Raw genomic sequence first — 15,182 nt, 5'->3', positions numbered from 1 at the left:
TAGGTGTAGAGAACAAGAGTCCTGTTGTCTTAGTCTCTGTTCTATTGCTGTAAAGAGATACCATGATCAAGGCAATGCTTGTCAGAAAGAGCATTTGACTGGGGGCTTGCTTATAGAGGCATGGCAGTCAACAGGAGTGGTACTGGAGAAGAAGCTGAGAGACCGAGACCGAGACCAAGAGACAGACAGAAATAGAGAGAGAGACAGAGACAGACAGAGAGAAAGAGAGTGGCCAGGCCTGCTGGAGACTTTTGAAAGCTCCAAAGTCCAAACAAGCATGCAAATATATGAGCCTGTAGACTGTATTCATATTCAAACCACCACACCTGATAACCCCATGCTCCACTTCTGTGTATTGTAAACTCTTACCTCAGACTGTTTTTCACTGAAGGGCAGCTGATGCTCCCAGTAGATTAAGACTCCTAAGCCAAAGGAAGGAGAGCAATATGAAGAGGCAGCGTGATCCTAGTAAGGCCGGGCCTGACTCAAAGAAACCTCCTAGAAGACTTTGGGGATCTCAGAATGCTTCAGCTTTACTCATTAAATTTCTACACAGTCTCTTTAAAATATACAATTCTTTTTCATTCTCTACATGGACATAAGCCCCATGAGAATAGAACCTTGTAAATCATGTATGTTCACCACTATATTCAAAATGTTTGTGGTGGTAATTGGGGACCTGTGGTGGCTCTATTCTTATCTAACACCTCTTAAACACCAAACTGAATGACACAGTTGAAAACTCAAGGTTGTTGTGTCTAGAGAATGAAATAATTCATTATCATAATGGTAAAGGCACTCTCTTGCCAAGCAAGGAAGCCAGAGAAAGAAACTGGTGTGCTTACCTCACGCCAAGCACACACTGCCCTGTCTATTCTCCGTGTGGCTCACTAACCTCCCTCCCCAAATTTCACAAGTGTGTGCTCTTCAGTTTGGAGTTAAAATAAATGGCATCTCAGATTAATTTATATCTATTCAGTTCCTGGCAGTGGCTCACAGGGGTCTGACTAGGCAGCCCATATCTTATCCAGGCCACTAGTCCAGAAAGGTATAGCTAGAGAGTAAAGAATGTTCAGAAAGGTTCGTGACTTTAAATTGCAGGCACATTTAAACCCTAGGACCTCAAAGCAGGAACTTGTCAGCATGTGGAAAGAGCCCACACTTTGAATCCAATTGAGCTAATGAACACTGATGCTAACACAGGGACCCAGTCTTCCCTGAAAAGCTGTTAAATGTTGCATCCTCAACCCTAGTGGGATGTGTCCTAAATTTCTCCATTGTTGCCGCCTTGGGCCTCTGTTTCTAATGCTTGTCAGTGTTAGGCTTGTGTCCTCTATCGAGATCCATTTTCTCATGCTCTGAAGTTACCTCCAAACTAAGAGTTTTCCCCCATGACTTAGAAGAAAACTGAAGCTTATAAACTACACTGCAGTTACTTAGAACTATCTTCAGAAGGATTGAGTAAATTGTCCCATGGCTGTTAAATTGCTAGAGATCTGGAATACGTAGAAAAACCTACCAATTGATTTTGACCTCTTTTTTTAAATTTCACCTTCTTAAATTTAATTCACACTCTCCTTATATCATTTAAGATAAATACCTTTCTATGGCTTCTGCTACATAAACTGTACATTGTTATTACTTAAACTGGTTCTCTGTGGATTGCTTAAATTCAGATACTTTAGGAGTAACCATTCTTGCTTGTAAAAGGAACAGAGTGTGTTTGAAGTTAACTGCTTTCCAGGGAGAATGTTGGAAAGACTCATGTCCTCCATATTGGAAAATTAATTGAAGGGGTTTAGAAATCTGGATACTGCAAAAGATGCCTTAACATTCAGCAGATCTTTGCATAAGCAAGTTGTCAGGAAGCACAACTGAGGGGAAAAAAATTGGCTTCCATGAGACTGTTAAGCAAGAACCTATTAGTTGTCTCATCCCTCAGAGTTTTAGTTGATGATTCACTACTGAGGAATCTTACTTACTATATTATTCAGTGTGCTCTCATTTTATAAGTAGATGATAAAGGAATAACAGAATAATTTTATGCCAACCAGGATACTCCATCTGCTTTTGTTTGTTCCTTTTCTCCTAGCCTGTCGCCCACTTTCCCCAAATGCTTCCTCTAATGCAGTAATTTTGCTTTAGCACAAACCTATGATTTTAATCAGTCCATCTGTGTCACTCTGTGCGGGGGAGGGAATGGAGTAATCTGTGCTCATTCAGTCCACATCTTCAGCGTGAAGGTATATCCATAAGCATGCTGCAGCTTACTGAAGCACACTGAGCAATTACAAAGAGTCCAAGCATCCTCAGTCTTCACCAACTTTGTCTTCTTTTTCTTTCATTATGTTAGATATTAGAGCAGAAGTAGTGTGCCATCTGGGTAGAAAATCACCCTGATATATAAACCATCATAATTGGAGCACACTAGGGTCTCTAATCAATGGTGACTGGTCCCCTAGCTGTAAAGAGTCAGAAGCCAAACTCATGGAACACCTTTCCTCATTATCATAACAGGACTCAAGTGACTAGTCAAAACCAGATCCACTAGGTGGAACTTGTCACTAAATGCTAGAAAATCTTCTGTAGTAATTAAAGAAGGGCTTCATTAAGAAGTCAAATTTGAACAAGGGCAAATGTGGAACCTGTTAATAACATCAGAAGGTCTTAGAGGTTGGGAGACAGATTAACAGGGATGGGCTAGATGGCGTAGGGGGTGAATTAACTAATGTCTGCTAGCGGTTATAGCAAATCCAATGCCTTAGGATTATTGACTATGAAATGGCAGAAAATATAACTGCAGGTAGACCAGGCAAAGGTGAGCATTCTAACTAAGATTTCAAAGAGACGGCTCTCACTTTGCCCATATCTCTCCTTCTCTGCACTTGTGAAGGAGCTGTGGAGTTCACAAAGTGTACATTTTTGTGCCTCATTAGATAAAATGTGATGTCACAGAGTGACAGTTGCCAGGGGAGCTCTAATTTGGAACTGCCAACGTTAGACACCTTACGACTTGCAACTGTGGTATAGCATTAAACTTCTCTCACTGAATGTCTTAAAAAAGAGAGAAAGAAAAAAAAACAGCTGTGAACATCCATTCAAATACCTACTCATCGTGTTTTATTCCTATGAGTAATCACTTTTGAGTTCAGCCTGACATTTGGAACTTGTTTTTTTTTTCTTCTCCTAAATGGAAGACTTTAAATTAGCACAGACACCTTTTCTCATTAGAAGCAGAGCCAAACTCTTGGTGAGTTTGAGCAAGCAGGATGATGGCTAAAGAAAACACTCATCAAAACTTGTGACTGCATTTGGAAATTGTCCTTTGGACTTGGTGGTCTTTATATAAACACAGAAGTGTCTCAAAGGGCTCAGGGCTCATTCATTGTGCTGGTTAGTTTTGTGTCAAACTGACATAAACTAGAGAGTCAGGTTGGAAGAGGGAGTCTACACTGAGAAAACACCTCCATCATATTAGGCTGTGGACAAAATCCTTGAGGGTATTTTTCTGAATTAATGAATGATTTGAGGGGGTCCAGCTTACTGTGGACAATGCCTTCCATGGCCTTGGGCACTATTCAAATGCAATCCTGGCAAGCTGTGAGAAACCATTCAGTAAGGCGTGTTCCTTAGTGCCCTCGACTTTGGCTCCTGCCTCCAGCTTCTTGCCTTGACTTCCTGCTTAGACCCCCCTCTATCATGCACTATGACAACTGGATACTGAAATATACCCTTTTATCTCCAACATGTGTTGGACTTGGTGTTTATCACAGCAACAGAAAGGACACTCAGTCTCTTACCATTCCCATTCCCAAAACCCTACACTACAAAGCTGTTACTAGAGGCCGAGACACTTAGAAATGTTCCCTTGAAAAATTCTAGAAGCTCTCCAAAAGCAAGGATAAATAACACTCATGCCAGTACCAACCATTCTGATGGTAAATAGCTTAAAGCATCACAATGTACTTACATATATTTAAGATGCTAAAACACTGGCAGGAAAATATGTTTTGAAGAAAATTTGGAACTGTAGGATTCAGGGATGTAGGTAAGTAGAGATTTTGGTGAGTCACTCACCATCCTTTTCCTTTTTTGGAAAGATGTCCACACTTAACTTTCAGGTCCTCCCCAAAGTTTTCAGCATGATACAGGTGGAATTCTTCCAATAATGAAAGAATAATAATCTGTAAAATCAGATATGGAAAAATGAGGAAAGTGTTGAGCAAAATTTCTAAATTCTGCCCAAACCCCTGATACAGTGTAAATGAGAAGCAGTGGGCGGGGAACCTGCAGCCCTTCTTAGTGAATGAACGGATATGCTGCACATTTTAGAATCGCAGTTTACTGCGAAGCATGGTAAGATACTGGCAAAACATACTTGCTGGTATTGTCATGAGAAGCCACAAGGAAAATGGTGAGATGCTTTGTACCAACCATGCTCCCCATACAGGTAGTCTTCCAGTTTGTTGTTTTTGACCCAGCAGGGCTTCCTTTCCCAGGCTCCTATCTTTGTTCTCAAGTGCCACAGAAGTTCAGGCAGGCTAAACAAAAATTAAAGAAATGATTATTTCTGAACTCCACTCAAGACTGATATGAACCAAAATTTCGACGATAAGGAGCAAAGGACATGGTACCTCTTCCCTGCTTAGAGATGCCAATATGGATGCTGACAGGCACAGGGGATAGAATGGGTTTTATAACACTTATACTGCCTTTTAAGTGGCCCCCACCTGACTCCTCCAGAAGTTCTGCTGCTGTTCACAACCAATGATATCTAGGAGTTTCACCTTGTAGATTATGTGAGCACAATTCCATTTCTAACTATCTTCTAAAAGAATGAAGACATGATGTCTTAAAGATAACCTTGATGTAGCAGGAAAGGTGAGAAAGAACACAAAGGTCCTGTCATCCAAACACATGATAAGGCTAGTCAATGAGCTTCCACGTGTCATCTTTCAGAACTCTGGGACAATTGGTAGTTAGTGAGCATGAACTCTCTTGGAAAAAAACTCCTTCTATGCATGCTTGTCTTCTCTGCTCTCCTTGAGAAATTGCTCTGTTACTTTACTAGATAACACCAAACACTAATATAAAACTCAACAAGTAGAAAATAACCATTTTTTCCTAACCTCTTGACCTAGTCTTTCCATTTCTGTCCCATCCCTAGAGGCAGCCATCATATCAAGACTATAAGACATTCTTTCAGAATAATAATGACATACAAGTATACACCACACACACACACACACACACACACACACACATGAGAGAGAGAGAGAGCAACATCACTATAAGATACATATTTTTTTCAGTACCTGTTTTTTTGTACTTAATAATATATCTTGTTCCTTATTCATTATTAGTACATACAGAAATGTCTCATTATTTATAAATATTGTATAATATTTTATTGAATGGATTACTATATTTAACCTAGATCTCTTCTTATGGGCACTGATATCAGTTGTGGTGATGTGACCATTGTCATCATCATGATAACTGTCCTGGAAACTGATCCTTAGACTTATATACACCCAACTCATTGCATGAATGCATGGGTTTATGTATAGAATTTAAGAATGAATAGTGCAAATATCTAAGACATAGCCTAGAAGCAGAGATTATGAGTATGTGACCATTCATGATTGTGTTATGGTAGGCCCTGAACCGTGTTCAGACGTAAAGCTTAGAATTAATCCCTTCTTCCTCACTTAAGCAGTAAGGATCTTTCACAGTCTGGAGCTTGGGAAAAAGGGACATCAGCAACCCTGTCATTCTTGTTACTTTCAATAGGTCTTCCTTATTCACTGTTTATACCCAAGCCAGGCACTCTGGCCTCTTGTCTGGTTTTCTTTGCTCTCCTATGATAGTTTGGGCCTGAAGAGCAGTTTAGACTGGTGTCTGTGTAGGTCCATACTCATAAAAGCTGCCATTTTGCTCTGCTTCTGAGAACACATGAAAATACATCTAAAGATGGATAGCTCCAAATTGTTCCAGATAGGTTTTTCAGTTTGCCATTAGAAAGTAGGAAGGGCCAGGCGGTGGTGGCGCACGCCTTTAATCCCAGTACTTGGGAGGCAGAGGCAGGTGGATTTCTGAGTTCGAGGCCAGCCTGGTCTACAAAGTGAGTTCCAGGACAGCTAGGACTATACAGAGAAACCCTGTCTCGAAAAACCAAAAAAATAAAAATTAAAAAAAAAAATAGAAAGTAGGAAGATCCCCAGTTGCCCCCCTCCCCACCCCAGTGCTCATTAGCACCAAGTCTGGGCAGTGGCTTTGATCTTTGCCAATACCATTTCTAGTATCTCAGAATGGCTTTGCTCATCCTTCTCTGGCTCAGTATCTTTTGTGTGCTTGTTCTTATTTTCTTATTTGTAAACCCCATGGCTCTGCTGACATTATTTTGCAAATGTTTTCATTTTGTGGGGGATTCTTTTATTCCACGGAAAATGTGTTTTAGTTTTCTGACACTAAAATGTTTCATTGTAGGGACCTAGAGAGGGGGCTTGGCAGTTAAGCCCACTGGCTGCCCTTGCAGAGGACCTGCATTGAGTTCCCAGCACCCACATGGAAGATCACAACCATCTGTAACTCCAGTTCCTGCAGGCATCACACATGAGTGTTACCCACACATAGAGGCAGACAAAGCAGTCATATACATAAGAGAAAAGAGTAAACATTTGAAATGTTTTCAGTTTTATTTTTGTTACTCTTCTGTCTTTCATAGCTGTATATATTATGCCTATTATAAAGATACATATATAAAGGTACATACATAGAGATGTGTAGCATACTTAAACATTTAATCTTTTATAAGGAATATCAGATCTTTGCCCCTCATTATAATATCATTTTTTTCATATGGTAAGCTTTGGTATGTATTTTGGATTTTTTTTTTTTTTGTATTTTTTACACCATTCTAAAGTCCATCTACCAATTCAACTGTCAGCACCACCAATTTTAAACTGTTATAGTTTTGTTATATCTCAGTAAGTGGCAAGACTGGTCTATTTCCTAATATTCTCACTTGTATCATGCCTTGTGTAGTCTAGAAAAAGCTTACCCACTAGGCGTAGATTTACATGTTAACAGAAGATCTGAAGCCCCTATGATGCTGTACCTTCCTGTCTAAGAACATGGTATTTCTGTCTCTATGCTTTCCTTCTGAGTTCTTTCATATTGCTTCAAATTTTTATTACATTTTTATTCATTTCCTATTGGCCTAATAAATGGTCTTCTATCATATATATATATATATATATATATATACATATATATGACATATATATATATGACAATATAAAATCTGTTTTATAAATTAGTTTTTCACCAGACAACTTCATAAATTTTACTTTTTATAATAGTTTTCAGTTGAGTTGATTGTCTCAGACTTTTGAGTAAATAACACATTAATATGAAACATTCCTACTTTTTAAACATTATTTACTCACTTGTGTGTTTGCAAACCCATCGGTGTACAGATATGCCACAGCATATATCTGTAGAGGTCAAAAAACAACTTACCAGGTTCAGTGAGTTTGTGGATCCTAGGGTTGAAATAATTATGTTGGGAGGACAGCAAGCACCCTTACTTACTGACTCATGTCTTTGGCACCTACTTTTTAAATTAATCCATTTTATTGAGAAAATGTTATAAAAGTACTGTATATAATGTTGACAATTTTTTCATAAATTGATTGTTGGTTTGTATTTTTAGAATCAGCTGTTATGTGACAATATCAAATATCTCCAATTTTTGAGAGATTAATACAATAAACATTTATTTCTTGCCATTACAGTCTCTGGGTCCCAGTGATTTTCTGGGGCAGTAGTTTATCATGTAATGGTTCTACAGGCACCCAGGTTGAGCAAGCTTCATAGCACCAGCCTACTAACTCAAACTCCCATGGAATCTATGCAACACAAGAGGTGGCCAAGGGGCGAGCCAGCTATAAAAAACTTTTCATTGTTCAAAGAAAGTGGCAGAAATAACTTAAGATTCAAGGCTTTTAAAGCATCCTTACACACTTCCAAACAGAGGTGATTAGGGTCTGCACACCTTTTCCCTTTCAAATTCCCCAAATCATTATCACATTATGTATATACTTGCAACACCTAAAGAAGTGATTCTTTAGGAGATCTATTATTCAACAAATTAAAAGAAGAAAAGTACATTAGGATGATTAAAGTAATTCCATATCTTGCTAAAAACATATTTTTCAGACATATCTACAAATGGTTCTAGTCACTTAACCTTTGTTGGAAAGTCCCCAGCATCCATTTGGATCTAGCCATGTTTCCTCCAACACTCTCATATACATTGTTCCAACATAGGGTAGAGCCATCTTTTTAAATTTGTCTCATTTACTTCATTGATTCAATCTAATCTAATTTAATTTTTAAGGCAGGGTCTCACTAGATAGTCCTGACTGGCCTGGAACTCACTGTGTAGATCAGGTTGAATTCAAAATCACAGAGATCTGCCTGCCTCTTGAGTCCTAGGATTAAGGGCATGTACCTCCACACCTTGCCATCGTTTTGAGTGGGTAGACTGTCTTTAAATATGCTGTGTTATCTTTGGGCATAAAGGCTATGTGTGTGCAATGAAAAATGTAGCACATCAATTCATGTAAAGTCACTTTCTATAACTGTTCCTTAAAAAAATCTCATCATCAAGTTAAGTATATTCAAATTGTTAACTAGTAAAATTTAAAGGTTGACATATGAAGAAACATATGACCTTGAGAATATTTTTATCATTATTTCAATATTTTATCTAAAGAGAAAGAATCATTCAATTCTTAAAGAGATACCCCAAGTATATTCCACAAATCTCTTACTCTTTAAGATTGGCCTAGTGGCTTCAATAATATAATTTCTTTCTTAAGAGAGGTGATATGTGAAGGGGTTTGAAACAAATCTTATCAAGCACCAGCTGACCTCAAACCTACTGTGCAGCTGAAGCTGGCCTTGAACTCCTGGTCCTCTTGCTATACCTCCTAAGTGCTGGGAATACAGGTGTGTACCCAGGTGATGATAGAACTTCTTCTGACTGACATATCCTTAGAAGTCATTTTCATCTATTTGAAAAAGGCTTTCCTTTTCCTCTGGACCCAGTTAAGTATGTAAACAGAAATGTATATGACAAGTATTATAAAAATATTGGTGAAGAGCAAACGTTTTCATAGAAGAAATGCATCAAAGAACCTAAAGGGATGAATTTTTTAGTATTTCTAAAGTATCATTTTAATGGCCAATTAGTTAAAATTTTTATTTGACTCACTCCCTTCAGATCAATAATAGATGCACAAGAAAATATCTGTTTTAAAGAACTCACTGCATGATCAAAACAATATATAATTGCTGCTTCACTTGCCTTGCTTTGCAGTAGTGTTAATATTTGGCTTTTCAACCTGCAATAAATAACTTCATCTCTATTCTCTTATGATTATGGCATAATTAACACAAAGGAAGCTGAGATTTAACTATAGATGACAGATATTTATTTAAAATACTTTCTGCTGAATATATTAACATTTTTTTCTTTCAACTTGTTAAAGTAGCCTTGAGTTCAGCAATGAAATCAGAGTTCCGATTTCTGTTGTGTGAGTAGCCCTGTGCTGTAGCAGAATATGTCATCTCAGAAGAGCAGCAGTATGATGATTGAGTTTGCTGCACTGGACAAATTAAGTAGGAAGAATGTTATGGAAATTCATGGTTGCTTCTATCTCCAGATACAAATATAAAGTCATACTCAAGCCAACTTGCAATATTCCATCCCATGCATTCCCAGTAATCGTTTCTCGCTAATACCACTAGGAACCATGGATTACAGATTTCCTTTAATGGCTTAGGATCAGTAACATATCATATAAGTATTTCTCCTATCAACATGATCTTTCATGAGAAGACAATCTATAAGACATTGAGAAGCAGTGTAGATTTGTAGATATGGTGATCAAATGACTAGGATAAATAAGTGAGCATTACTCTCTAATTAGGACATAAGTTTTAAAAATCTATCAAATTCTCCATGGCTCTATAGATAAAGTGTATAGCAGAAGACAGCTGCCTAAGAGCTTTCTAAATGGCAAAGGGTTTGGAGATGACAAAGCTTGCATAAATTAGGAACTGGGACTCAGAGAAGAATGCTAATCACATGGTTCATCAGTAGTTGAGTCACCATAGATTATTTTCTAATCATACATGTATGATCATCATTTCCAAAGGAGTAAAATCCCAAAATAATTTGCAGTCTATATCCTAAGGTCCTAAGGTCCCATCACAGGACACATTCCAGTTCTAAGCCAGCAAAGCTTCCCCATACTGTCCTGTCTCCTTGACTGCTATAGAAATGTAAGGTATAGAATCTCTGCATGGAGACTAAGAACACAAGGATCTTGAGTTCCAAGCCTACCTGAGCTACAGTAGCAAGACCCTGTCTCAAACAAGCAAATCCCTTAAGGGCCTAGGCTTATATAAATCTATAGATTATTTTGAACTATGTGTTCAAAGCTCTGATAAAGAAGTCTTCAACCCACAGCTACTACCATCAAACAATTTATTCATTGATGAATTTCTTCCTAAATCTACTCTCTCACTTGTTCATCCATCCATCCATCCATCCATCCATCCACCCACCCATCATTTATCTATCCATCCTTTTATTTATCTACCCGTTTGTCCTTTTATTAAGTAATGATCAAAATGACCACATTATAGTACAGTAGGAGTTGAGAGCTAGACAATAGTCATTGCACCATCAATCTAGATTCCCTGAGTTTTCATACAAAACAAACCATTCCAGGCACCACATAGACGCCAACTATCATAACCACCTGAATCATTCTGGATGGCACCCATGGGTAGTAAAATGGTCTGGAAATGTGTGAAACTGGAAGAAAAACTGTGACTGCTGTTAACAATGTATGAAGATCCCAGGCAAGACCACAGATACTTCCATCCTGAAATTTGCCTCTAGGCCAGACAAGGGAGGCCCGCGATCTCTGAAATGCAGAATTATCTTCAATCCCATGAAATTCTGGTTCTTAAGAAGATTGAAATTAAATATTACTTTTCTGTCATTTTTTCAGCCTTATCCTGACTTGAAAAATAGAGATTATAAAAGGTAGAAAGGTCAACAAACAGCTTCAGTACACATAGCATTGCAGATCCCCCACCACAAACCTGCCATCACTGACAGGTTGCTTGCTAAATCACCAACAAAAGTTTGGACTGACACAATGATTTAACACTGATTTAACAGATTCTTTAAGACTCTGCTTTGTTCTATCTTCTCCTTGTTTTGAAAACCTCAGAAGAGAGCTTTTTTTTTTTGGTTTTTTCGAGACAGGGTTTCTCTGTGTAGCTCTGGCTGTCCTGGAACTCACTCTGTAGACCAGGCTGGCCTCGAACTCAGAAATCCGCCTGCCTCTGCCTCCCAAGTGCTGGGATTAAAGGTGTGCGCCACCACTGCCCAGCTCAGAAGAGAGCTTTTACCAGAAGACCAAGGCCACTGTTTTATGATTATATGGAAACCATCTAAAATATATTCTAGGTGAATGCACAGTTGTGAATTGAATAATTGACATACTCAAGGTAAAATTTCTTCTATGGAATTTTAGTGGAATTATAGTGGAAGACCATAAATGTCTTGAATATTTTGTACCTAATATTGTCAGCTTATCACTCATGGCAGTATTAATTGTGACAAACTGTTTTCTTATGTAGATTAAAATACAGACTGTACTAAAGGGCTTAAGATTTTTCTTTGAGTATGAAAGCATGTGGTTGTTTAGTAAATGTTTAGCTCCTTCAGGTTTGTAATTCAGTGAAAATGCCATGTTCGCCCTCATTTATCTGCACTGTTAGATTCTCTGCCTGGGACGTCTTCCAGCTTCTGCTTCCTTCCTTGCTCACATCTCTTCCTTGTGCATCAAGATTCCTTCGATTGTTGTGCCCCTCTGATGAACTTCCTCAATTACTGTCTTCCTCACCTACAAGGATGAGATGTGGGTTTCTTCCTGACATTTCCAGAGAAATCTCTTATCTTCCTTAACATCAGCATGATTCATTTTTCTTATGTAGTGGTCTAACCCTGCAATTTTGAGTTTTTTTGAAGACAGCAGGCACTTTATGAACCTTTGAGTTTCTATAACAAGCATGGTAGACAATAAATACTTGCTGCATTGATAGATGTTAAAATAAAATTTGCTGTGTATATCTGGACCTAATGATGGTTCTTGTATAATTTTTGGAAAGTGAGGAGATATTTAAATGGCAGTGTGTTGCAAGTGTTTGCCTTCATTCACTTTCCATCCCTCACTCATCCCACAAGCAAACTGGTTGCCCATCCATTGTCGGGCCATCTTTCTTTTCCTCCATACTATCTATCCCATCTGCTTGGTTTTGAATAGCAATAAGAATCTAGTTAGTTCTATGAATATGGTATGCGATGTTTTGTATATGCTTGGCCCAAGAAGTGGCACTAATGAGAGGTGTGGCCTTGTTGAGTAGGAGTGGCCTTGTTGGAGTAGGTGTGTCACTCTGGATGTGGGCTTTAAGACCCCCATCCTAGCAGCCTGGAAACCAGTCTTCTCCTAGTGGCCTTCAGATGAAGATGTCGAACTCTCAGCTCCTCCTGCACCATGCCTGCCTGGGTTCTGCCAAGCTCCTGCCTTGATGATAATGGACTGAACCTCTGAACCTGTAAGCCAGCCCCAATTAAATGTTGTTCTTATAAGAGTTGCCTTGGTCATGGTGTCTGTTCACAGTAGTGAAACCCTAAGACATGGTATTACTACTCCCTTTAAAGAAAAAGAAACATTTTAGAACATGTACATAGAGCAAACTCTATGCTGTTGCAGAGCTGTGGTACCTCAGTCTTTTCAGATCCTACTGACCATTCTGGAGAAATGTAAAAAGGCACCATTCTCCTACAGTCTCAACTTACCCACAACACAGTATCTCTACCTTTGTTTAGATGGCAGCAGGTTGTAGCGGAGTATCACATACTGACGAACCAAGGTTTAAATTATAACAACTCCATTTCCCAGTGTGACCATAGGCAAGGTCACCTTGGCTTCTTTATCTGCAAAGTAGAAATAGTGTATTACTTTTGTCATGTGTACATAGGAATTACATTATGTAGCTGGTATCCACACATATACAACATTTAGAACATGCTATGGGTACAGAACAAAACAAATTTTAAGACAGATTTCTCATAGATCTCAATTTCAATCACACATTCCTTAATGCCAACCCCATAATCAGCTTTAGATTGAAAAAATAGATTAAAATTAATTATGCATCTAGGTGTGTGATGAGATGATCTCAAGCTGAATTCAGCCCCCAGAACCCTCATGGTGGATAAGAACCAATGACCACACATTGTTCTCTGATTCCCACATGCCCACTGTTGAAATGCATGTGCATGTGCATACACACACAGACACACAAATGCATGCACATGCACACACATGCATAAACACTTATGCTCACAGGCACTCAAATAAAGAAATATTTTTTAAGTTTAATTCATGTAGATCACCCTATACTATATCAGGTCTCACTCTCTCTTCGTCATTCACTCCACTTTAATATTTTCATATGCTTCCAAGTTTCATAGTAAAACCCCTTAGGAGGAGGTCACTGTCTGTGCTGGCTAGTCTTATATCAACTTGACACAATCTAGAGTTATCTGAAAAGAAGGAGCCTCAATTGATAAAAATGCAACTATAAGATCTGTAAGACATTTTCTTAATTAGTGATAGATACAGGAGAGCCCCACCCATTGTGGGTGGGGCTGCCCTGGATTAGACAAGCCAGCAAGCAGCACTCTTCCACGACCTGTGTGTCAGCCTCTGACTTTAGGTTTCTGTCCTGTTTGAGTTCTTTCCCTGACTATGATATACAAGTGCAAGCCAAATAAACTCTCTCCTCCCTGACTTGCTTTTTGGTCAAAGTGTTTTGTTGTAGCCCTAGAAACTCTGATTAAAACACTGGCTTTATTTCTAATTCTGAGTAACTACGAATGGCTTAATGACCAACAAATGGTTTGCTCATTGAGTCATTAATTCATTCATTAATTCATTGAGTCATTAAGTTGTAAATCAACAGGATCCTACAAGGAAATTTTAGGAAACAAGAAGCCTGCTAGACAGAGAGAGACTAGCACACAGTGAGCTCCTCTGCGTTCCAAGGATGTCTGTGAAGGCCTGAGATTGCTGAGGTTTTTGTTTAGTTGTTTTATTTTATTTTAGGGCTAGGTCTCATATATCCCAGCTTGGCTAAATAATGACTACATAGCCAGGGATGGCCCTGACCTTCTGACCCTCCTCCTAAGGGCTCCTCCTAAGGGCTCCACCTCCTAAGGGCTAAGATTACATGCATGCACCACCACACCTAATTTCTGGGAATAGAAGTCAGGACTCCATGTACACAAGGCAAGCACTTTGCCTGTTTATCCCTGTCTCCAGTTCTTCTCTAGTTACTATCGGAGATAGTCTTTCCCTTTCTCTCTAAGTATTACCCAGTGGTGTTCTTATGATACGGGTAGAGAAAATAGGACTTTGGGCAAGTCTTACCAACCACTTAACTCTGCCAATCATTGTGTTTTTTAAGTCTCAAAGTCAAACCGGATAGTTGGAAATCCACAGTACCCAACAGATACAGTGCCGTCTGGGTGGCAGCTTGCATTAAGCAGGGATGTGATAACCAGACTGAAGATGTCTTTCTAGCAGGGAGCAAGTGGGAAAATGAAGCAAGTAGACAGAGAAAATGTTTATTGAAATGCAAATGAATTCTTTGTGTGTGTTCTTTGGCTCTTTTGAAATAGAAAATCTGTACGAAGAGTGCAACCCTCCAGTTGCCAACCTCCCCTCTTGATATATTTCTATCATGACACATGGCACTAATAAACAACATATAAGAAATTTGAAGAGGATGTACTTATTTTTTTAAATGCACTTATTTTTCTAAAATAGCAACCAGAATAGTATAAGTCTCCAGAAGTAAATTAATGTTGGATCAAAACCACCACCCTTTTCTCTGAACGTGCCCCCTCCCTGTACTGCACAGGAAGCATTTGGTGGGGCACATGTTGAGCTGTAGGAGCCTGGCCTGCCATCTGACCCTGGTACTATCATTCCACACTGGCTGCCTCTCAGTCAGCTTCTTCT

At 38.9% G+C, this 15,182-nt stretch overlaps 1 protein-coding gene and 1 long non-coding RNA gene across 2 annotated transcripts in view; one reads left to right on the top strand and one right to left on the bottom strand.

The window, feature by feature from the left end:
- Celf2 (CUGBP Elav-like family member 2) overlaps nucleotides 1-15,182 on the top strand; it is an 859,338-nt gene that overhangs the window by 158,261 nt on the left and 685,895 nt on the right. The window lies entirely within an intron of this gene.
- On the bottom strand, nucleotides 4,077-13,077 carry LOC116082814. The gene is made up of 3 exons (XR_004115447.1): nucleotides 12,973-13,077; nucleotides 4,435-4,541; nucleotides 4,077-4,184 (listed from the first exon to the last, which is right to left on the bottom strand). It is a non-coding gene; the product is annotated as an uncharacterized LOC116082814 (long non-coding RNA).

Source organism: Mastomys coucha, unplaced genomic scaffold (assembly GCF_008632895.1).
Source record: "Mastomys coucha isolate ucsf_1 unplaced genomic scaffold, UCSF_Mcou_1 pScaffold7, whole genome shotgun sequence".
Taxonomy (NCBI): Eukaryota; Metazoa; Chordata; class Mammalia; order Rodentia; family Muridae; genus Mastomys; species Mastomys coucha.
This window is presented reverse-complemented; position numbering and strand designations above follow the sequence as displayed.